At 43.9% G+C, this 24,997-nt stretch overlaps 1 protein-coding gene across 2 annotated transcripts in view; it reads right to left on the bottom strand.

The window, feature by feature from the left end:
* Positions 1-24,997, bottom strand: part of CSMD2 (CUB and Sushi multiple domains 2) — a 588,524-nt gene that overhangs the window by 523,633 nt on the left and 39,894 nt on the right. The window lies entirely within an intron of this gene.

Here is a 24,997-nt window from a genome sequence, read left to right as displayed (position 1 = left end):
CGTACCCTCCTTTTGGAAACACTCCTGCCAGGCCAGAACATCTCAGACTTCACCGTGCATGCACACCGCCTGGGTGCACCTGGCTGAAATATGAACTCTGACCTTCCAATGGACAGCATCCTCCTGGGGCCAGAAGCTGTTCCTCTCACTGGATCCAATGATGCTGCTGCTTGGGGACCACAGGCTCTCTCCCACACCACTGCTCTCTCCTTCTTTCCGCCCCCTGCTCTTCCTCTGGCCCCTTTCCAGGCTCGGTGTTGGGACCTCTCCTCCTCTCTGTCTAGTCTGGAGGACCTCCCCACTTGCCCACTGACAACCCACAACTTCACTTGGCAGGCTAGACTTCCCTCTGAGCTCTAGCCCCGACATCTCCTTTGGGATGCTCAGGTTTGTGATGTCTCCCTCCCTCCCTCCCCTCTGACACCTTCCTTTCCATCACAACCCCACTGGCAATCTACCACCTTGTCTCTACCTCCACTCCCCACCACTCCCTGTCCACACCAGTCTCTCTCCTGGACTGCCATAATAACCTCCTACCTGGTCAACCACATTTACTCTGGTCCTTACCAACACTGCTGCCAGGGGTGTCTTTTTAAAACAGAAATCTGATCAGGTCACTTCCCCTCCCCCCAACCTACACCAAACCTTCCATGACTCTTCATTGCTGTTCAATAAGGAAGAAAACCACTTGCAGGCCTGGGATGGTCTCTGCATGGTTTGGCCCTTAGTGACCTCTTAGACCCAGTGTCCACTAGTGTTCCATTCAAACACCACCCTCTCAACTTTTGTACCAGCCATACTATCTTCCTTGCACAGCCACAGGACCTTGGCATATCCTCTTCTCTTTTCCTAGAATACTCTTCCCTACCTTCGGGGCATATTTATCTTTCAGATCTCAGTCCAGTGTCTCTCCTTGACTAGCTCAACCCCCCTATTACATGTTCTTATGACACCATAGCTCTCCTTGATAGCATTTATCATAGAAGCAAATTTCCATGCTTCCACATGATTATTTCATAAGGATCTGTCTTCTTGCCAGGCTGTAAGCTCCATGAGAAGACAGACCATATGTGAGTTTTCCCATCTCTGAATCCACACCCCAAACTCGGTATCAGGCACATGGTAAATTTCTAATAATTTAATATATGGCTTCTATTTAGTGAGTGTTTGGTTAGATACTCTTCTCAGTACTTTGTATAGACCGAGTTGTTTAAACCTCACAAACAGCCCTTTAAGACAGATACTATTAATATCGTCTCCATTTTACAGATGAAAAACTAAGGCAAAGAGAAATTAAGGAACGGAGCCCAAACCACACGGCTCACAGAAGGATTCACATGTGAGCAGCCACTTCACACCCCCCTCCTTAACTCTGATGCTGATAAATGGACTCAACACCAATTTTTTTTTTAAAGCCCGCTTAGGGATTAACTGACAAAGGACAGTTAATCTCTGAAATGACTTTACTATTGAGAACTCTCTTAACACAAAGTATCCCATTAAAGAAGAAAAAAAGTTAAAGTCTTCTGAATAAATGCTAAACAGGCATTTAATAAAATTAGACGTGTAACCCTGATTAAAATAAGCATTTGGAACTAGGAAAAAGATTTCCTTGCCATGATACAGCATCCATTTTAGAACAATAACCAACATCATACTTACGGCGAAACACCTCATTAAGATCAGGAGTGCTACTATCACCTGTGAGGTTTCATGACTTATTGAAAGAGCTAACTCATGCAACACACACACACACTAAAAAAAAAAAAAAAAAAAAAGCAAGAAAAACATGGTTTGCAAATGACATTTTAATATACCCAAAACCCAAAGAAATCAATTATAAAGCTATTAGTACTGATAAAAAAAAAACTCTGTAAAGTAGCCAAATGCAAAATAAGTTTACAAAATCAATACCATTTCCATATGCCAGTGACAGATAAAAATATAAAGAAAAAAGTTCTTCTTTATGATAACTACAAAATGCATGCAAGACATAGAAATAAGCTCAGTAAGAAATGAGCAGGCACTGTACGAAAATGCCTTTTAGAAAGGGATTTTAAAAAACTGAATAATTGAACAGACATAACGTCATCTTGAGCAGAAAGACGAACTACTGAAAGGTTAATTTAGAATATTAACCTTTTGAAAAGTTAATTTATAAGCTTAATGCAATTCTGATCAAAAGTCCAATGACCTGTTTTAAATTTGGTAAGATGATACCTAAGTTTAAGTGGAAAAATAGATGGTCACAGACAATGCATATTTTTTGAAAATGCAGTATCCTCCTTCTGCAAGATACTAACCAGAATCACCAAATGATGCTGATGAAAACAGTGGAGGGGTGGTCTAAGAGCAGACAGGCAGAACGGGAAACAGTATTGTGGGAAGTCTTAACACACATAAAAATTGAAATACATATAAGACAACATTAAAAAATCAATGAGAAAAGAAAAACATTTTGCACAGTCACCGAATTAACTGGGAAAAGAACCACGACCTCCTCAACTCACACCATCTACTAAAATAAATTCCAGATGGAGAAAAGAGTTAGAAGTTAAAACAAAATCAAGCCAAAAAAGTAATTAGAAAAAAAATAGGCAAATAATTATCTGGCTGATTTTTCTGAGCAGAAAAACTGGAAAATACTACCAGCCTGATAGTTTTATGCAAAAAGTTTGTATATGTCAAAAACAGAAACAGAAGAGAAAAGGACACAAAAATGTTAGGCACAAAAGTAATTGCCTTAATATACAAAGAACCATTGCAAATCAATAGGAAAACAACAAGCGCTATAATTGAAAAATCAGGGTCTTGAACAAATTAATTTACTAAAGAAGACGTAAATGGCCCAGAAACCAGAAAAATATTCAGCCACAATAATAATGAAATAAAGCTTCAAAGGAGCCCCCTAATTCACTTCCCTAAACTTCCCCTCATTGGCACAGGCACCAGATCTACTCATGTTTCTAAAATCTGCCTGGAGATATCATTGTACTATGTCATTCATTCATTCATTCATTCATTCATTTGTTCATTCATTCCTCTAGGTTAGACCCAGTGAGGGACCATGGGGCCCAGATCCTAGACCAGACATAAGCAAACACACCAACATGGGCACCGAGTGATGCACAGAGTGCATCTGAAGTACAGAGCCCATGGGGACCACACCGTAAAGGCCACTATCATCCATGTCCTGGCAACCACAGATACCAACATTTACCACCATCCCCAGCATCCTGGGCCGCTGCCTCGGCTCAGAGCGGCACAGATCTGCCGTTTCTGAGTCAGAATCTGGGTATAAACCATACTCCTGCTATGGAGAAAGAAGTGAAGGAAGGGGCTCAAAACAGAGCCCCTGGGAACATTTTCCATGTACGGGGACAAGAAGGGTAACAGGGTAGGGGGCAGGGAGGCAGGCAGAATGGCGGGAGGAGAACCAGAGGGCATTTCCATGCAGGAGAACTTGACTCAATGTGTTGAGCACCACAGACAGACTAAGAGGAGGGTCTGGGGCGAGGTCACTCAGTTTGATGTCTCAGTGGTCCCTCTGGAAGGAGAACGCCGAGCGAGGGATTCATCCTGGTTCCCGCTGCCTCCCCAATCCCGAGAATTCAGTAAGTATGCGCTGAATGGATACATGAATTGCAGCAAAGGCAGGTGGCTGGAGGCAAGGCCGACAGAGGCCAGATCGTAATAAGTAAAGGCAAGATGGAATGGTGAGAAGGTGGAAGCCTGTATATTTTAAATAATAATTTATTCATTTTGCTCGTTCGATTTGAAAAATACAGGCAAGGATAAAAAAGAGGAAACATTATAACTGCACCTGCCTTCCAGAGGCAACTGCTATTAATATTTTCTTTTTTTTCCTAGATTTTTCCAGACACATTTCACACTGTGCAGTTAATACTGCACATATAATTGTGTGTGCTCTTTCTTCAGTAAATTATTCTTGTCTTAAATGACAAAGGCAAGGTGATATATATAGATATGCATATATGCAACACAAAGACATGTAAAGAAAAACTGATCTCCTATCTCTCTCCCTTCCACCCAATCCAAAGTGACCAGGCTAGTTGTTCCTCTCCAACCTTCTCCACTCTCATGCAAGCAAATGGACACATTCTGGGAGAATTTTTATTATTTTGTTTAAAAATGAGATCCTATGTTAGCTCATTTCTCTGCACCATGCTTTCTCACTTAACAATACATCAGGGACAACTTCCAGGCAATAGATACATATCTCACTTATTTTTTATATAAAGGTGTAATATTCCACAGCATGGATGTATCTCAATTTATTCAACCACTCCCCTGTTGATGGCCATTCAGGTCATTTCTTGGTTTTCTTTTGCAACAATTCAGTAAACATTATAACACGAGCTTCTCCCCCAAGATATTGAATCTGTTCATAAACAGCCTTTTAAATGGACGAACAACATTCTGTTCTATGGTTAAACTAGAATTTACTCAACCATTCTCCCACTGTCAGACATTTAAATTGTTTCTGGATTTTTTTTTTTTTTCTGTTTTAAAAAAGACCTGGACACTTCGTAAGGTCTGGTGACAGAATGAATGCTGGTCAGTGCAGTGGAAAATGCTCTTCCATGGCCAGAGTCCCAGAACGAATATTCACTTACACCGTAACCGCATCCAGCTTCGGTTTCTAGGTTGGGGGTGGTGGTATTGTCCACAGGAGGCTGGCTGACCTCTGTGGCAGGCACTGTTGAAGACAGATAGTGCTAGAAGCCTGACTCATTGGGAAAACTTCCTGAAATCAAATGTTAGTTCGTTAGTGAGTTGAGGAAGTTGTAACCCAGAGAGCAGCCACTCCAGATTGAAATGCTAATAGAGTGGGAGTCCGTGCCAAAAGGGCTAAATGTCCTTTCATGCCTATAAAATGCTGAATTTCTTCCAAGAAAAGGGCTAGCTGTTCTTCATCCTTTTTTTAAATTGTTATCTTTTTTAATTCCAGTAGAGTTAACATACGGTGTTCTATTTGTTTCGGGTGTATGCTCTAGCGATTCAACAATTCTATACGTTAGTAAGTGCTTGTCCTGGTAAGTGTCCTCTTAACCCCCTTCACCTATTTCCCCCCTCCCATCACTTGGTTCTCTGCATTTAAGAATCTGTCTCGGGGCGCCTGGGTGGCTCAGTTGGTTGGGCAACTGCCTTCGGCTCAGGTCATGATCCTGGAGTCCCGGGATCGAGTCCCGCATCGGGCTCCCTGCTCGGCGGGGAGTCTGCTTCTCTCTCTGACCCTCCCCCGTCTCATGTGCTCTCTCTCTCTCATTCTCACTCTCTCAAATAAATAAATAAATCTTTTAAATAAATAAATAAATAAATAAGAATCTGTCTCTTTTTGTTTCTTTTTTTGTTTGTTTTGTTTCTTAAATTCCACATATGAGTGAAATCACATGGCATTTGTCTTTCTCTGACTTATTTCACTAAGCATAAGACATCCATCCAGGTTGTGGCAAAGGGCAAGATGTCATCCTTTTCCATGGCTGAGTAATAGCCCACGTTTATATACACCACATCTCATTTATCCATTCATCCATCCATGGACACTTGGGCTGCTTCCATATCTCAGTTATTGTAAATAATGCTGAGGTGAACATGGGGGTGCTTGTATCTTTTTAAATGAGTGTTTTCAAATTCTTTGTTCTTCGCATCTAATGACCAGTGTACTGCCCTGTGGACGGGAATGCTGCTGTGCACGTTGATCCAAGGGCACCTTGCATTTCTTTCTCTGTACCCAGGATGGCCTGCCTTCACTCACCCATACCTCTCTCCAGTCAGCGCAGCTACCAGACATGGCCAAGACCCATTTCAGGCTCAAGAACAATCCTGGAGAATTAAACGCTTTGGGGTGATGATTTTCCTATGACAGACTTCCAGAAGTGCAGGGTATTGGGTCAAAGGGTAGGAACATTTGTGATGCTCTGGCTCTGGATCTCCCAGTCTAGAAAATACTTTCTAGAAAACACACTCCAATTCCATTCTCAACAGCCATGCTTACGAATGCCTATCTCAATCCATCTTCACTCACATTGTGTGTTCTCTTATTGAAAAGTTTTTCCCTACTTGACAGGTGCAAAAAAAAAAAAAAAGCTATCTTGTTTTATTTAGTATCTCTTTGTAACTTCAACTCAACATTTTTTTTTCAACATTCCCTAATAATTTTAAATACTCCCTTTAGGAACCGTCTGATGAACTCTCGCTAATTTTCCACTACAGTCTTTAGTTTTTTCTTTTTGATTTGTATATTTATGTCCTCTAGGCATCACAGGTTTATCGCCGTTTTAGCCTTTTAATTTTATGATGTTTGACATAAGAGGTTCCTAAATTTTATGTACTTATATCTTCCATAAGTTCCTACGATTTTCTTACCAACTTGTACTGACTCTTCATAGAATCCGGATTTTACTCTTTTGTCATATTTGTTGCAAATATTGTTGTCTACCTGGCTGTGTGCTTTTTGCGTTGTTTCGATTTTTCGTGAAGACTAAAATGTTCAGTTTTGCAAGCAGTGACATTGACCTCTTTCTTGGTCATGCTTTTAGAAAGACTGCTCTGCTGAAGATGGACGGGCTTCTCATCTCCCTCAACATAAAAGCTAAAGTCCTGGCCCTTCAAAGCCCTACCTTGAAAGGATGCCCCGCTTCCTCTTGAGCTCCTCTCCTCTCTTGTCCCCTCATTACCACGGTCAGCCATGCAGCCTCCAGGCCATTCCTGAAGCCCATCACATGCCCACCTTGGGACTCTTCAGTCCAGAAACCTCTTCCCTCAAGAGCCATGTGACCCACTTCCTCACTTCCTTGAGCTCTGGAGTCAAGTATCACCTCCTCGGAGCCCACCCTACCTAAAATCCAGGCCTCCCTGCTTTCAGACCAGGTGTTCTAGCTTCCTGCTTTATTTTTCTCCATAGCATTTAGCACCCACTGCCGTTGATTTTCCTGTTTATTTTCTGCCTCTTCCCATGAGAATGCCATGTCCATGAAAGCAGAGGTGCTCTTTTGTTCTCTGCTCTATCTCCAGCTCCCAGACCTGTACTGGCACATAGCAGATGCTCCCGGAAGAGTTGTCGGTTGAATGAATGAATTTATAAATATTAATTGCCCACCCAACTCTCTATGCTTGGGATACTCGCTCTCCAGTTCCTTCACCCAGCTGACTAACAGGTACTCCTTCCCTCCTCCAAGCAGCCATCTTGGGATCCTCAAGACAATGGCATGTATGTCTCCTCTACTTGCTACTCATCCACTATGAATATCCTTGCCTTCACCGATGGTGACATGATGACACGTTTATGTCCATCAGCAGACTCCTCGAGAGCTTATGCATATTTTTATCTCTACCACCTAGTTCAGTCCTTGACCATGGCAGACACTCAATACCCACTGTGGGGATGAACGGATGGGCGAAATGAATTAATCTTTTTATAATATTCAGACGACAACACCTTCCAACTTCATTTGTTTGTGTATCTAGGGTTTATTGGGGAGGTGGCTTAGGAAAAGGTTAAAAGCATGGGTTTGAGAAGCAAAAACCTTGTGTGCAAATTTCCATTTTGCCACTTAATACTTGGTGGGCGCTTCATGTGAACCCTTTAAACTTAGTTTGGATATCTTTAAAATTAACACCCACTTCAAGGATGACTGCATAGATTAATGCAATAATACCTGCTACATTGCTAAATGCTCAGACAGTACCTAACACACAATACGTGATCAATAAATACCAACTCATCTTTCCATAAAGATTTGTACTTTTCTTTATATAAGGTCCCAATCATATCTTAAGAAGGTTGTTCCCAGACATTTTATGCACTTTTCCTTGCTCTAGTGAATAATATTTTTTCCCATTAGTTTAGTTTTCTAGCTGGTTTTTACAGATATACATAAAACCTATTGATTTTTATATATTCATCTCGCATCCAACTGGGTTTCTGAACTCTCATTCATTCCAAAGATTTCTCAGTTGATTCCCTTGGGTGTTTGAGGTACACAATCATGTTGTCTACAAATAATGATAATTTTGAGGAGATAACTCTTTTGAGAAGTTTGGCAGGAAAATTCAATTCAATTCTGCAAATATTTGTTGACTGATAAGGTCAATTTTGGATAAATTTAGTTGGAGAAGCCAGTGGGACCTCCAGACGGAGATGGCCAGAAGGCAATTAGGGCTGTAGACTGGAATCTGGGAGTGCACTCTGGGCTGAGATATGGATTCGTCGAAGCCATGTAATGAATGAAGCTGCCCTAAGAGGAAACGCCGGGGAAAGCTGCAGATGTGAGGCAGACCATCATGTCCACTGCAGGTGTCTCACCTGCCACATGGAGAGCCACCTGGGAACCTCGAGTCCACAGTGGGACTCTGGCCCAGCAGTAGACATGCCTTCTGGCAGGGGCCCCTTGTCTGGACAGATGGGGGAGCAGGGGCCACACAGTACCTCTGGCCCTCGGCAATCACCCTTCAGGAGTGGGTGGCCCTGAGCCTCGTGTTCACCCCTCTCCCCTGCACACCGAGCTTTACTCACGCCAAATAGTTCACCATCCAGAGACACTGCAGGCCCTTTCTGGCCCTCACAATGCTGGGCCTGGAATGCCCTTCCTGTGCCTTCTACACCTAGCCAACCTTACTCCCTGTTCCAGATTCACTTCACATGGCACCTTCTCTGAGGTGTCTTCCCTGATTTCCTGGGCAGTTCCTCCCTCCCCCCTCCCCTCCTCCCTCCCTCCATCTGTCCTTTCCTCTTTTCCTCCCCCTCTCCCTCCTTCCCTCTGTCTGTCCTTTCCTCTCTTCCTCTCTTTCCCTTCCCCCCCTCCCTTCTTCTGTTTGTCTTTTCCTATTTTCCTCCCTCTCTCCAGGAGCCATCTCCAAATTCCAGATCTCTTCTCTCTTCTCTCCCAGTCTGTGCCTTTCAACGAAACAAAAATGGCCTGCTACTCTTGCTTAAACCCCTTCAGTGGCTCCTCTGGACAAAGGCCTTAATCCTCAATATGGTGCACAAGACGCCCCTTCCCTGCAAGAGCCAGCCCCTGCTCCTCTCCTGGGCTTCACCTCTTGCAAGTTTTTCCCTTAAATGACACTCCGGTCCAAGCCAGACTCCATTTCCTTCCTTGGATGCTCCGTGTTCCTTGGCTCACTCTGAGTCTCAAACCTGCCATTCCCTCTGATTGAAGCATCCTTTCCCCATCCTCTGGTCTGGACAACTCCTATTCATCTTTTAGGGCACAGGTCAAAGTTCACCACCCCGGGGGAGACCTTCCAGACCACTACACTAGGGTGAATCGTCCTCACCCAACACACATCCAAACACACACCCCGCTGCCCATCCTCACAGTACACTGCATCTCCAAAGTTCACCACCCCGGGGGAGACCTTCCAGACCACTACACTAGGGTGAATCGTCCTCACCCAACACGCATCCAAACACACACCCCGCTGCCCATCCTCCACAGTACACTGCATCTCCAAACCATCACATGTGGTTTACATGTCTCCCCTCAGAGGTGTGGATTCCGTGGGGGTAGACACCATGCTCTGTCCTATTCACACCAATCCCCAGCACCCAGCACATTGCCTGGACAACAGGTGCCCAGTAGATATGTGCATAATGGCTGTACCTTGCACACCAGTCGGCTAGGTCACACATCCTACTGAATGGCAGACCCAGAGCTCTTCCAGAGCCATGCCTCTCTCTGGAATCCCAGGGCCCAGCACCTGGTACACAAGGCAGATGTGCATTAGGGCTGGACAAGAGAATTAGTGCAGGTGTTGCTAATGAATTTGTGCATTGATTTTTTTTTTCTTTTTTTTCCCTAGAGGTCTTAACAATCAGAGAAATTCCCACCAATGATGTGATAGTCTAGTCCGGGGTTTCTCAGCTTTGGCACTGTTGGCATTCGGGGCAGAAGAATTCTTTGTTGTGGAGGCTGTCCTCTGCATGTAGCATGTAGCATGTTTTAGTAGGATCCCTGGCCTTACCCGCTGAATGCCAAGGAGCACCTCCCACTTGAAACAACCAAAAATATCTCCAGACATTGCCAAATGTCCCGAGGTGGGAAAAATCACCCTTAGTAGAGAGCCACTGATCTAATTCCTTGCCATTTTGGAGCTCCCAATGAAAGCTAGAAATACTCTCTAGAATAATATACATAAGATGCTAACCTGCCACCTTTGTCATTCATGTCAAAGGATTCCCAAACCTCCTCCACCAGAGGTTCTTCACCTTTGTTGTGCCATGACCCTCTTTGGCAGCCTGATGAAGCCCTCACAGATGATGTTTTTGAATAAAATAAATGTTTTTAATGACATGTTTTAAATAAAACAAAATATATAGAATTACAAAGGAAACCAATTATATTGAAATACAATTTTCAAAACATTTTGAAGATGTGTCATCTGGTAATACAGGCACTCCGCTATTAATGCGTTATTAATAAGATCTAGCAGTGGGCCTGGCGAATACTGCAGTCCAAACCATAAATGTTATTTCTGGATGGTTACAACAACCGTATTTTCAGGTAACGAAAATACCTGTGATCTTATCAGTGACAAATTCACAGATACGGTTAATACTGCTGTACTTTGTTGCCTATATTCATCGTTGGTAGAAATGCCAAGTCTCAACAGGAAATCAGTGAAAATAAAGATCTAATTTTTCCCTCTCCAAGTTAGGAAGCCCCTAGATTCTATCAAGAATCCCAGAGATCCAACCAAATTCAATCTTTCATTCAGCAAATCTGGGGAAGCTTCCTTAGTCCCAGTCTGTATGTGTATGTGGGTAGGAAGATGGGAGGGATGGATTTTGTATAATGTGTTCCACGTCCCCAAGGAGTTCACAGTGGAATATAGAGATAGACACGCATGGTCCATCTTACTAACTCTCCACTTAACAAGTGGTTTAGGGACACCTCATTGTTGGGTCCCAGGGGCACAGCAGAGAGTACTGTACAAACAAACCCAGAAAGACTGGTGCTTGTGTGCAGGTCTGAGAAGGAAACCATCATTTATACACAGGCTTCACTACCATTATCTCCCTAACATTTGCAATGACCCCTTGAAATGGCTATTACGTCCCACCCCTACCACTTTATATGTGAAGAAACTGAAGCTCCTCAAGGCTTAAGAACATGCTCAAGGTCAAATAGGTAGCAGCAGTGGAAGAAGAGCGGGGAGTCAAACCCAGGTCTGCGGGAGAGCAAAGCTCCGGTGCCTCTCTCTGCCAGGCTGCAAGGCTTCCACACACCATCAGGGGACACACTTCCTAAGCTACGGTCCTGTTTACACTCTGCCCCCAGCGCTGGGGGCAGAGTCTGGGATTTATTGAAAAGAGCTTAACGCAGTTGCTGTGCCTCAGGGACATGAAAACAAAACAGGGTCTCCCTCCTCTCAAGCTGGGGATGCATCCAGCAAAGGTATAAAACAATGCATAGCAGACAGGGTGAGGCGGCAAGCCTGCCTCTGTACCACATCCAATTGTTCCAGGGGAGTAATCCCATGCCGTTCAGCTTTCTAATTCTACCTCCAGGCTCTCTGATTCTCCTGGACATGCTTAACTCAGAAGCCACCACTGTGTTCCAAATATGATTTTCCCTGCCTGGCAATACACAGGCAGCTCATTTGTCATCATTTTGAGCCAACACCAGCCAGGGGTGGTTTATTATGTTGACAGGGAATCCTGGACCAGCAGAGGGATCTCTGCATTGCTGAGGGCAGGGCCTCTCACTCGTCAGATTGTGCTACATCCCTGGATCAGCACCGAGAGGAGGGGCCAGGGATATCAAGGGACAGGCACCTCTGCCAGGTTGGTCCTACTCCTGGGCTGGGTCTTTCAGAGCAAATACAGAGAGCTAGCACTGCGCTCTCCTCGGCTGAGAAGACACCTGAGCTGTGGCTTTGACTCAAGGGATGGTGGCTAAGCACAGGGGCTGACACACAAAAACTCAGGTCTTAGCAAATGTTCGATTCATGCATTGACACATTTAAAAAATAGTATTGAGGGGCACCTGGGTGGCTCAGTCAGTTGAGCATCCAACTCTTGATTTCCGCTTGGGTCATGATCTCAGGGTCGTGAGACTGAACCCCACATGGGGCTCTGCGTTCAGTGGAGAGTCTGCTTGAGATTGTCTCCCTCTCCCTCTCCCTCTGCCCCTCCCCCCATTCATGCACTTGTTCTAAAATAAATAAATAAACCTTAAAAAAATAGTGTTGAGCACCAGCCGTATCCCAGGCACTACCCCTGGCCTCATGGAGCTAAGTCTAATAATAATTATTACACATTCCTCCTGTGCCAAGAGCTTTTTTATCACTTTATAGCAAATAAACTCCTTCCATCCCTGCGACTATATTGGATAGGTATTATTACGATTCCCATTTTATAGACAATGAAACTGAGGCCCAGGAAGGTTAAGTAACCTGCCGAAGGTCAGACAGTTGATAAATGGTAGAAACAGGATTCAACCCTAGGTAATCTGGTACCAAATTCTGCCTTCTTAACTACTTCTCCATGGATGGATAGATGGATTGGGAGGTTAGGAGTGTGGTTAGATGCTTATTTTGGCCAAAGTGATCAGTCACACCTCTTTCTAGAGCATACTCACAGGCAAAGAACCTTGCCTCGGAAGGGCCTTCGTTCAAGAATCAATCACCTCAGCTCAAACTCCTAGGTTTCTGCTGCACTGCCTGCCTTCTCAAGGCTGAGCTCACTACACTGAGGCATCAGAAGGGAGACCACATGAGGAATTCTGTGCACGCTGGACTTCCCAAAGAAAGAAAAAAAGTAACCCGAGAAACAAGTGAATTGTCAAAAGCATGTGAAGTCAAGCTTCTGTCTGTCTCTCCCACTTGCCTGAGTGCCACATTGATGGCAAGTACCACATCTGATTCGCTATTAAATCCCCAACATGGGGTTTGGCATTTCATAGACACGCAGTTAATATTTATTGAGTAAATAGATTAATACATCCAGTTGTCATCTGTACCCTTTATTTTCATTTGTTTCTCTATTCATTAAAAGCTCATGGCTGCTGGTTTACATACACCCATAGAGTAACTGGCCTCATCCCTGAGGAACACAAGCAACTTTAAGCCCTCTGCCCTTCTGCGACTCATATTTGAAAATTAATTAAAAAAAAATGGGGGGTACTCAACATGGTGCAGTGGAAAGAATCAGAGAGCCTGGGTTCTCAATTCTGTTTTGCCACTTACTAGCAAGGGATATGGTCAAGTCCCTTAGTCACATAGGCCCCTGCCCCTCCATCTTAAAATGGGCCTCTCAAGGCCACCTTCATATAGATGCCCTGAGTCGGCTGACCCAAGTGAAGGGTTGGTGCTGAGGGAACCAAAGAGCCCTATCCATGGTCCTGAACCACTAATGTCCTCAGGGCTGGTTGTTTCTCCCCACCCTAGGCCACTGGGGATGCATGTCCAATTTCTCTCCGGATTTCTGTACCAGATGAGAAAGGAAAAGGGAATTAGTAAGATGAAGAAGCAGAGGGGGAGAGCAAGAGAGAGAGCGCGCTCTGGTGAAAGGGGTTAATGGAGCAGAGGTGAGGGCAGAGAGCGCTGGAGCTCCATTCAGGGTCCTGAGTGACTAAGACAATGTCCATCAGCCCTAGGCCAGACAGAACCAGAGGGCACACTAGCGACGGTTTGCCTCAGAAGGCCTGGGGTGAGGCATGGGGGGTGGTCCCTTAGGAGTGTGTCCCTGAGATATTCCTGGCACTCAGTCCTCAGCCAAGAAAGAGGAGGAGGACAGGTAGGAGACTAGCTCTCTAGAGATGAGGGGTGGGGAGACTTGAGATCCGGGGTGAGACACAAAATCAGACATCCTAAGGGCCAAAGGGAGGACATAACATATGGTCACCAGCAGTTGGGTGCAACTTCTTCTTCCTCCATAGATGGCCTACCCGTTAGACTGGACATCTACTGGAAATCCAAATAGCTGACTCACAGAGACTTTCACAGCAGCTACAGGGAAAGCCCAGTACAGACTTTTCTTTAAATTAGGCATTCAAAGGTCATCTGCAATTTCATTTTATTTTTCCCACTCTTCAGCAGATGTGCGGCTCTTTTACATGCTAAGGAAAGAGCTTTGTGTTTTGATGCCCCCAACTGCACATTTGAATTTTATATGAGCTCTGTTGGTGATCTGAAAATTGTTCCTATCAAAAAGGAAAGCTTAAAAGAGCCACTCTGTTCAAGCAAATTAGTGATGAGGTCAGTCCTAGCCTGGCCCAGCTCAGGTCAGACCTAGATGCCAGCAAGGATTCACTCATTCAACCAATACTCACTGTACATCTATCACCCGCCAGGCACAGGACAGACTCAGTCTCTGCTCTGGCAAAGCTTCCCTTTCTTGCTCCTCCCTCCCCAGCCACTCTTGCCTCCTGCCTTTTCCTCCCACAAGAGGCCATGCTATCACCTCAGGGTCTTTGCACTCGCTCTCCCCTCTTTTCATAAATTCCTTTCTCCTCAGATAAAGCAAACTCCTTCTCCTCCTTTACATCTCAACGCTCCCTTCTCAATGAGATCTACCCTGATGGCCCTTAATAAAATCACAACCCTCCCCCACCTCCATCCCCAACACCTCCAGTCTCTCTTACCTATTCAGTTTCCTTTCTCCCATAGCAGGTATCACTCTATAGCACCCTATGTAGTTTATTTATGTGTGTTTAGTGTCTGTTTCCTCCTGTTTGAACATTCGTTTCACAAAAGCAAGATCTCTGCTTTATTCATTGTTCCATCCCAAATGCCTAGAACAGTGCCTGGCACATGGTACTCAGTAAATATTTGTTCAATGAATGAATAAACTACAATTCGGTGCAATCACAAATGCACAGCTCATGTGAACCCAATTCTCTAAAGCCCCAGGAAGCCAAACCAGCTGGTATGGCTCTGTCTGAAAGCAATTTTGGGAATGGGAGGGCCCACAGATTCAGCCCACAGTGGAATTACAGCCAGGGAGGGGGGTCCTGAGTGGCATCTCCCCACCAGACTGACCTCCTGAGGGCAGAAGACATTGTCGGCCTTTCTAACCAACACATCCTTGAGGGCGCAGAACAGGGCTTTTGAAGGAATACAATACCAGTAAGCACAAGGATGAAGGAATTCCAGCCATCCTTTATCCAACACTGACTATGTGCCCCACACAGTGCTGAGCATCTTACTCACATGATTTCTTTCAAATCTCAAAACATCCCAAGGAGGTTGGTGTTTTTTTTTACCCTGTTTAACAAATGAGGTTTGGGCTAAATAACTTGCCCGAGTTCACACGTATAATAATAGATGGCAAAGCTGAGGTTCCACACAGGTCTGTCTGACTCCTGAGACTGAGATCTGAAAGTATATGTTTTACCACTGTACTGGGATGAAAGGGAGGGAGTGAGATAAGGAAGGAGAGAGACACAGACAGAAGGAGGGAGGGACAGAGGGACAGAGGGAGGGAGAGAGGGATGGTGGGAGGAAAGACGTGAGGGAGGGAGGAAGAAGGAAAGATGGTGGGCAGGCCACATGCCAAATGTAGCATGGCAGTCTAAAATTGCTGACCAGAGCTAAGGAGCTTTTCCTCTTGGCTGGACACGACTCCATTTTAGCCCTGTCCCCACCCTACCCTCTACCCCAAAGGAAGCACAGAGATGGCACATCCGGTCCTAGAAGAGACTTTATTTTAATTAATTCTTTGAAAACCTTCCTTTCAATTCCTCTCCCCTCCCTCTCTCTCCTCTCTAAACTTGAATGAACTGAGGGAAAAATGTATCTGAGTAGGTGGATAATCTAAAAATTGTGTCAGGAAGTAATGGAGAAATGTACTTCCTCTTAGAATCTCTATAAAAGGAAATCATCACAGCTCTCTTGTTGCCCCTCCCCCATCCCATACACATGCAAGCCAACAGCATGACGAGGTTAGGCATGTGGAAGCAGCTGATTCAGAACCTGCCCCAGTGACCTCAGACTTCGGCTTAGAAGACATCTCCATGGCCATTTCCCCAGATGCCCAGTGTTGGTCTTACTGGCTTTTGCTCACCCTGGGCTCCCCCAGTCTGGTCAGCCACAGCCTCTGCCTAATCACCCACCTGCTGTCCCACCTGCTAATCACTACCTGCTGTAGCCTCCTCGCTCCAGCTGAGAGCCCCATCGAGAGGTGCTCAGTTACTCAAAGGGCTTACCAGAGGGCTGCTTTGCAGAGTTCTGTGGATGAGAGTCCTAGAGACCCTTTAGGGCCTCCCAAAATCCTGCCAATCCTAGCTTTCTTCTCTTCTGCCCACGCCAAAATGATGTCACCATGCCAGAGACTGGGACAGGAACTCCTAAGGCTCACTGCTGGGTGGTCTTAAGAAAAATCAAAAGCATATGCTGAATGAATGAATGAATGAATGAATGAACAAACGGACTAACAAATGAATGAATGAATAAATGAATGAACTTTCTAATGGGAGAATCTATAAAAAGGCAAGTCTAATGGGGGCTCTGGACTCTAGTTGCTGGACATTTTCTGGCAGGAAACACACTGGCTTGAGGAGTAGCACAGGGCCATGGAAAGAACAGAATTCAAGCCAATTCAATGGGTATTCACTAGGGCCTTCTACAAGACAATCTGAGCTTCCCTGACAATGCTCTTAGTTGATTGGCAGCTGGCAAGCAGGTGTATAACTGGGAAGAGCAAGGAATTTATAGAAAGGAGAGAAAGAGGGACATTGAGGGAGGGTGGGGGACAGCTTCATCCTCATTGCTGTAAGCTAAGCTCTATCCTGGCTGGGCCACCTCTTAGCTCAGATCTCGTGGCATTAGCTGGAGAATCCGTTCCACCTGTTTCCTTGTACCCTCCCAGGGACACTTCCCATGTGCATTCCTGGGATCTAGAGGTACCCATCTCCTTCTGCCTCCCAAGAGGGAAATATAGGTCTAACCATGCATGACAGAAGAGAAACCAGAGGTGTCACATCTACTGGGGTCATGGAGCTGGTACCTAGGACCTCTGAATCTTGATGATTCAATGGGTGCAATGTCCTCTCAAAACACATCTGTCCCTGAAAGGGCTAAGAGCACATGGTCACCTGAAGCATGGAGACCATGCAGGCTGCACGTGGTCAGACAAAGCAGAACGAAATTACATTCAAGCATCACATGGTCTGCTGGGCAGGAGAGAGATTATTATGATCCAGCAAGGCCTTTACAAGTATAAGGCTCAGATGACCGTCACAACCCTACCAGTCCAGCAGTCTCTGCTGACAGACAGTGGGGAGGGTGCCCAGATGAAGTGCCATTAGAAAGGGGTTTGAAGAGTGCCATCAGCAAGATGGCAAAATAAGAAGCCCCAGAATTTGTTCCACCACAGAGTCACCAACCTTGGATCATAATAATGTATGACCCAAAGAGTCTTTATGAGAACTCCAGAAACCAGTTAAAAAGTCACAGTATGGGGGGGGCGGAGAAAGGTGGTGGAGGAATAGGAGACCGGGATTTCGTCTGGTCTCAGGAATTCAGCTGAATAGGGATCAAACCATTCTGAGCACCTACGAACTCAACAGGAGACCGAAGAAGAGAGTAGCAACAACTCTCTGAACAGAGAAGCGACCACTTTCCGGAAGGTAGGACATGCGGAGAAGTGAATCCGAGGCAATATTCGGGAGGATTAGACGGCGGGAAAGGGGGCCTCCGTCGGCCCTTCTGGCAAGTGCTAGAGCCACGGAGCACAAAATTGGAACTTTTAGAAGTCGGCTCCGCTGAGGGACGTTGCTCCAGTGGCTAAGTGGGGGGTGGAACCCTCATGGGACAGTGTGGTCTCAGGACCCTCGGGGTCACAAAAAGACCGGGGGTGCCTGAGTGCAGCAGAGCTCCCAGGTATCGGAGCGGGGAAACCGGCTGCAGAGACGGAGCCGAGGTGCGGGCTCTCAGCTTGGGGTTGCCATAAACTGCGATCGGTGACAGTCGGGCCACTGCTCCTCCAGCAGGGACCCAACAAGCGGCAGAGCCGGGGGACTGCCATTCCTCCCCCAGGAAGGGCAGCGCGGGAGCGTACCACAGGGATCTGCTGGGTTTGGAGACTCCACATGGGGTCGGGTGCCAGAGATAGAAACTCTCGGTCACAGGCCGGGTGAGCACGGAGTGCGGCCGGAGACCAGGGAGACGGGAGGGACTGCTTTTCTCTGGGGGCGCACTGTGGAGCGGGGCCCCGAGTTCTCAGCTCCTCTGGGTGCAGATTGGGAGGCCACCATTTTCACCCTGGTCCTCCAAAGCTGTACCGAGAGCCTGCAGGGAACAAAAGCTCCTGAGAGCAAACCCAAGCAGATTGCTTAGCCCCGACCGGCAAGGGCGGGGCAATTCCGCCTCCGGCAAAGACATTTGGGAACCATGGCAACAAGCCCCTCCCCCAGAAGAACAGCACGAACAGCCAGCCAAGACCAAGTTTACCGATCAAAGAGAACGGGAGAACTCCAGCACTAGGGAAATACTACACAGAGAATTCATGGCTTTTTTTTAACCATGATTCATTAGTTTTTCAAAGTTAATTTTTTTAACTGTTTTTTTTTTAATTTTTCTTTTTCCCTTTTTCAACCAACATCTTATCAATCCCTTTTTGAAAAAAAATTTATTTTTCATTTTTACAGTAATATTCTATCCCTTCATAGTAGATCCCCTTCTTTTTGGCATATATATATATAAGCTGTTCTCTTTCTAAAATTTTGAGATACAGTTTCTTCTAACAGATCAAAATATATCCTAAATCACTAGTATATGGCTTTGTTCTAGTCTCCTGCCTAATCACATTCTCTCCCCCCCTTTTTTTTAAATCTTCTTCTTTCTTTCTTCAAACAAATCTTATCAATTCCTTTTATAGAATCTTTTATAATTTTCATCTTTAAAGTCATCTTCCATCCCTTCATTGTATCAACCCGTATTTGTCCATATATGTCTTTCTTTCTTTAAAATTTTAGGAGGCACTTTCTTCTAACAGACCAAAATACACCCAAAATCTAGTGTGTGGCACTGATCTATGCACTAGCCTGATCATATTTGATCATATTCTGTTTTTATTTTGTTTGTTTTCATCTTTATCTTTATCTTTTTTTTTCTCTTTCTTTTTTTCCTTCTTCCCCTTTCTTTTTCCCTGGTTTCAGGTCTTTTCTGATTTGTTTAGAGTATATTTGCTGGGGACATTGTTAACCTGTTAGCATTTTGTTCTCTTATTCATCTATTCTCCTCTGGACAAAATGACAAGACGAAAAAATCACCTCAGCAAAAAGAACAAGAGGTAGTACCATCTGCCAGGGACCTACTCAATACGGATATTAGTACGATGTCAGACCTAGAGTTCAGAATCATGATTTTAAAGATACTAGCTGGGCTTGAAAAAAGCATGGAAGTTATTAGAGAAACCCTTTCTGGAGAAATAAAAGAACTAAAATCGAACCAAATCAAAATCAAAAAGGCTATTAGTGAGGTGCAATCAAAAATGGGGGCAATAACTGCTAGGATAAATGAGGCAGAAGAGAGAATTAGCGATATAGAAGACCAAATGCTGGAAAATAAAGAAGATGAGGAAAAGAGAGATAAACAACTACGGGATCACGAGGGCAGAATTCAAGAGATAAGTGATACGATAAGATGAAACAACATTAGAATAATTGGGATCCCAGAAGAAGAAGAAAGAGAGAGAGGGGCAGAAGGTATATTGGAGCAAATTATAGCAGAGAACTTCCCTAATGTGGGGAAGGAAACAGGCATCAAAATCCAGGAGGCACAGAGAACCCCTCCAAAATCAATAAAAATAGGTCAACACCCCGACATCTAATAGTAAAACTTACGAGTCTCAGAGACAAAGAGAAAATTTTGAAAGCAGCTCGGGAGAAGAGATATGTAACCTATAATGGTAGAAACATTAGATTGGCAACAGACCTATCCACAGAGACCTGGCAGGCCAGAAAGGACTGGCATGATATCTTCAGAGCACTAAACAAGAAAAATATGCAGCCAAGAATAATATATCCAGCTAGGCTGTCATTGAAAATTGAAGGAGAGATAAAAACCTTCCAGGACAAACAAAAACTAAAGGAATTTGCAAACATGAAACTAGCCTTCCAAGAAATATTGAAAGGGGTCTCTATGCAAAGAGAGAGCCTAAAAGCAGCATAGATCAGAAAGGAACACAGACAATATACAGTCACAGTCACCTTACAGGCAATACAATGGCACTAAATTCATACCTTTCAAGTTACTCTGAATGTAAATGGGCTAAATGCCCCAATCAAAAGACACAGTCTATCAGATTGGATTAAAAAACAAGACCCATCGATATGCTGTCTGCAAGAGACTCATTTTAGACCCAAAGACACCCCCACATTGAAAGTGAGGGGGTGGAAAACCATTTACCATGCTAATGGACACCAAAAGAAAGCTGGGGTGGCAATCCTTATATCAGACAAATTAGATATTAAAACAAAGACTGTAATAAGAGATGAGGAAGGATACTATATCCTACTTAAAGGGTCTATCCAACAAGAAGTTCTAACAATTGTAAATAAATATGCCCCTAACATGGGAGCAGCCAATTATATATGGTAATTAATAACAAAAGCAAAGAAACACATTGACAACAATACAATAATAGTGGGGGACTTTAACACCCCCCTGACTGAAATGGACAGATCATCTAAGCAAAAGATCAACAAGGAAATAAAGACTTTAAATGACACACTGGACCAAATGGACTTCACAGATATATTCAGAACATTCTATCCGAAAGCAACGGAATACACATTCTTCTCTAGTGCCCATGGAACATTCTCCAGAATAGATCACATCCTAGGTCACAAATCAGGTCTCCACCAGTATCAAAAGACTGGGATCATTCCCTGCATATTTTCAGACCATAGTGCTTTGAAACTGGAACTCAATCACAAGAGGAAAGTCAGAAAGAACTCAAATACATGGAGGCTAAAGAGCATCCTACTGAAGAATGAATGGGTCAACCACGAAATTAAAGAAGAATTAAAAAAAAATCAGGGAAACCAATGAAAATGAAAACAAAACTGTTCAAAATCTTTGGGAGACAGCAAAGGCAGTCCGGAGAGGAAAGTATATGGCAATACAAGCCTTTCTCAAGGAACAAGAAAGGTCTCAAATACACAACCTAACCCTACACCTAAAGGAGCTAGAGAGAAAACAGCAAATAAAGCCTAAACGCAGCAGGAGAAGAGAAATCATAAAGATCAGAGCAGAAATCAATGAACTAGAAACCAAAAGAACAGTAGAACAGATCAACGAAATTAGGAGCTGGTTCTTTGAAAGAATTAACAAGATTGATAAACCGCTGGCCAGACTTATCAAAAATAAAAGAGAAATGACCCAAATCAACAAAATCATGAATGAAAGAGGAGAGATCACAACCAACAGCAAAGAAATACAAACAATTATAAGAACATATTATGAGCAACTCTATGCCAGCAAATTAGATAACCTGGAAGAAATGGGTGCATTCCTAGAGGTGTATCAACTACCAAAACTGAACCAGGAAGAAATAGAAAACCTGAACAGACCTATAACCACTAAGGAAATTGAAGCAGTCATCAAAAATCTCCCAACAAACTAAAGCCCAGGGCCAAATGGCTTCCCAGGAGAATTCTACCAAACATTTCAAGAAGAATTAATACCTATTCTCCTGAAACTGTTCCAAAAAATAGAAATGGAAGGAAAACTTCCAAACTCATTTTATGAGGCCACCATTACCTTGACCCCCTAACCAGACCAAGACCCCATCAAAAAGGAGAATTACAGACCAATATCCTTGATGAACATGGATGCAAAAATTCTCACCAAAATACTAGCCAATAGGATCCAACAGTACATTAAAAGGATTATTCACCATGACCAAGTGGGATTTATCCCTGGGCTGCAAGTTTGGTTCAACAGCCGCAAATCAATCAACGTGATACAATATATTAGCAAAAGAAAGAACAAGAATCATATGATCCTCTCAATAGATGCAGAAAAAGCATTTGACAAAGTACAGCATCCTTTCTTGATCAAAACTCTTCAGAGTATAGGGATCGAGGGTACATACCTCAATATCATAAAAGCCATCTATGAAAAACCTACAGCGAATATCATTCTCAATGGGGGAAAAACTGAGAGCTTCCCCCCTAAGGTCAGGAACGCGGCAGGGTGTCCACTCTCACCACTGCTATTCAACATAGTATTAGAAGTCCTCGCCACAGCAATCAGACAACAAAAAGAAATCAAAGGCATCCAAATCGGCAAAGAGGAAGTCAAACTCTCACTCTTTGCATATGATATGATACTGTATGTGGAAAACCCAAAAGACTCCACCCCAATACTGCTAGAACTCATACAAGAATTCAGTAAAGTGTGAGGATATAAAATCAATGCATGGAAATCAGTGGTATTCCTATACACAAACAACAAAACAGAAGAGAGACAAATCAAGGAGTCGATCCCATTTACAATTGCACCCAAAACCATAAGATACCGAGGAATAAATCTAACCAAAGAGGCAAAGGATCTGTACTCAGAAAACTATAAAATACTCATGAAAGAAATTGAAGAAGACACAAAGAAATGGAAAAACTTTCCATGCTCATGGATTGGAAGAACAAACATTGTGAAGATGTCAATGCTACCTAGAGCAATCTATACACATTCAATGCAATCCCCATCAAAATACCATCCACCTTTTTCAAAGAAATGGAACAAATAATCCTAAAATTTGCATGGAACCAGAAGAGACCCCGAATAGCCAGAGGAATGTTGAAAAAGAAAAGCAAAGCTGGCGGCATCACAATTCCGGACTTCCAGCTGTATTACAAAGCTGTCATCATCAAGACAGTATGGTACTGGCACAAAAACAGACACATAGATCAATGGAACTGAATCGAGAGCCCAGAAATGGACCCTCAACTCTATGGTCAACTCATCTTTGACAAAGCAGGAAAGAATGTCCAATGGCAAAAAGACAGTCTCTTCAACAAATGGTGTTGGGAAAATTGGACAGCCACATGCAGAGGAATGAAATGGACCATTTCCTTACACCACACACAAAAATAGACTCCAAATGGTTGAAAGACCTAAACGTGAGACAGGAGTCCATCAAAATCCTAAAGGAGAACACAGGCAGCAACCTCTTCGACTTCAGCCGCAGCAACTTCTTCCTAGAAACATTGCCAAAGGCAAGGAAAGCAAGGGCAAAAATGAACTATTGGGATTTCATCAAGATAAAAAGCTTTTGCACAGCAAAGGAAACAGTCCACAAAACCAAAAGACAACAGACAGAATGGGAGAAAATATTTGCAAATGACATATCAGATAAAGGACTAGTATCCAAAATCTCTAAAGAACTTATCAAACTCAACAGCCAAAGAACAAATAATCCAATCAAGAAATGGGCAGAGGACATGAACAGACATTTTTCCAAAGAAGACATCCAAATGGCCAACAGACACATGAAAAAGTGCTCAACATCACTCAGCATCAGGGAAATCCAAATGAAAACCTCAATGAGATACCACCTGAAACCAGTCAGAATGACTAAAATTAACAAGTCAGGAAACGACAGATGTTGGCGGGGAGGAGGAGAAAGGGGAACCCTCCTACACTGTTGGTGGGAATGCAAGCTGGTGCAACTACTCTGGAAAACAGTATGGATGTTCCTCAAACAGTTGAAAATAGAGCTACCCTATGATCCAGCAATTGCACTACTGAGTATTTACCTCAAAGATACAAATGTAGGGATCTGAACGGGTACGTGCACCCCAATGTTTATAGCAGCAATGTCCACAATAGCCAAACTGTGGAAAGAGCCAAGATGTCCATCGACAGATGAATGGATAAAGAAGAAGTGGTACATATATATATATATATATATATATATAAATGGAATATTATGCAGCCATCAAAAGGAATGAGATCTTGCCATTTGCAATGACGTGGATGGAACTGGAGGGTGTTATGCTGAGTGAAATAAGTCAATCAGAGAAAGACATGTATCATATGACCTCACTGATATGAGGAATTCTTAATCTCAGGAAACAAACTGAGGGTTGCTGGAGTGGTGGGGGTTGGGAGGGATGGGGTGGCTGGGTGATAGACATTGGGGAGGGTATGTGCTATGGTGAGTGCTGTGAATTGTGCAAGACTGTTGAGTCACAGATCTGTACCTCTGCAACAATTAATGCAATATGTGTTAAGAGAAAAAAAAGAAGAAGATAGCAGGAGGGGAAGAATGAAGGGGAGTAAATCGGACGGGGAGATGAACCAGGAGAGACGATGAAGTCTGAAAAACAAACTGAGGGTTCTAGAGGGGAGGGGGCTGGGGGGAGGGGTTAGTCTGGTGATGGGTATTAAAGAGGGCACGTTCTATGGAGCACTGGGTGTTATGCACAAGCGATGAGTCATGGAACACTATATCAAAAACTAATGATGTAATGTATGGTGATTAACATAGCAATAAAAAATTTAAAGAAAAAGTCACAGTATGCCCAGCAAGTTCAAAGTCAAGAATAGTCCCAGTAAAACAGGTGAGAAAAGTCATTTCACAGCAACCATAATAGCCTTTCCCCCAATCCGACACAGCTCAGCATGATTGAGAAGTATAGCCCAACTAGCACCTTCTCCCTTGGGAAGGAAAGAGAAGAGTAGAACATAAGTCCAGTGCTCCATCTTTTTAGGAAATTGCCCAAAGGACTGGTTTCTATCTCATCTGACTTAAAGTGCAAACAAGGAACCAGCATACTTAGGATGCCTGGGAACCACAGGAAACAAAAGGGGGCCCAACACTTGCTATAGCACCAGAGAACCTACAGTAACACAGACAGACTTGAGAGGGAGCAAGAAATTGCAAGATCCTAAGAAAGGAAATGGCAAACCTCTTTCTAATTGAGAAACTACATGCACAAGCCCAGAGAAGACACATCCCTGGAAAAATTTTGAGTGACCTCCAGATCCAGAAGCTCTAGCCAGGCTAACTGGAGAAGGT

Source organism: Eumetopias jubatus, unplaced genomic scaffold, assembly GCF_037043125.1.
Source record: "Eumetopias jubatus isolate StellerSeaLion01/CBP00866 unplaced genomic scaffold, mEumJub1_p1.0 scaffold_4, whole genome shotgun sequence".
NCBI lineage: Eukaryota > Metazoa > Chordata > Mammalia > Carnivora > Otariidae > Eumetopias > Eumetopias jubatus.
The sequence above is the reverse complement of the archived record's forward strand: the minus strand, read 5'-3'. Positions and strand labels throughout refer to the sequence as shown.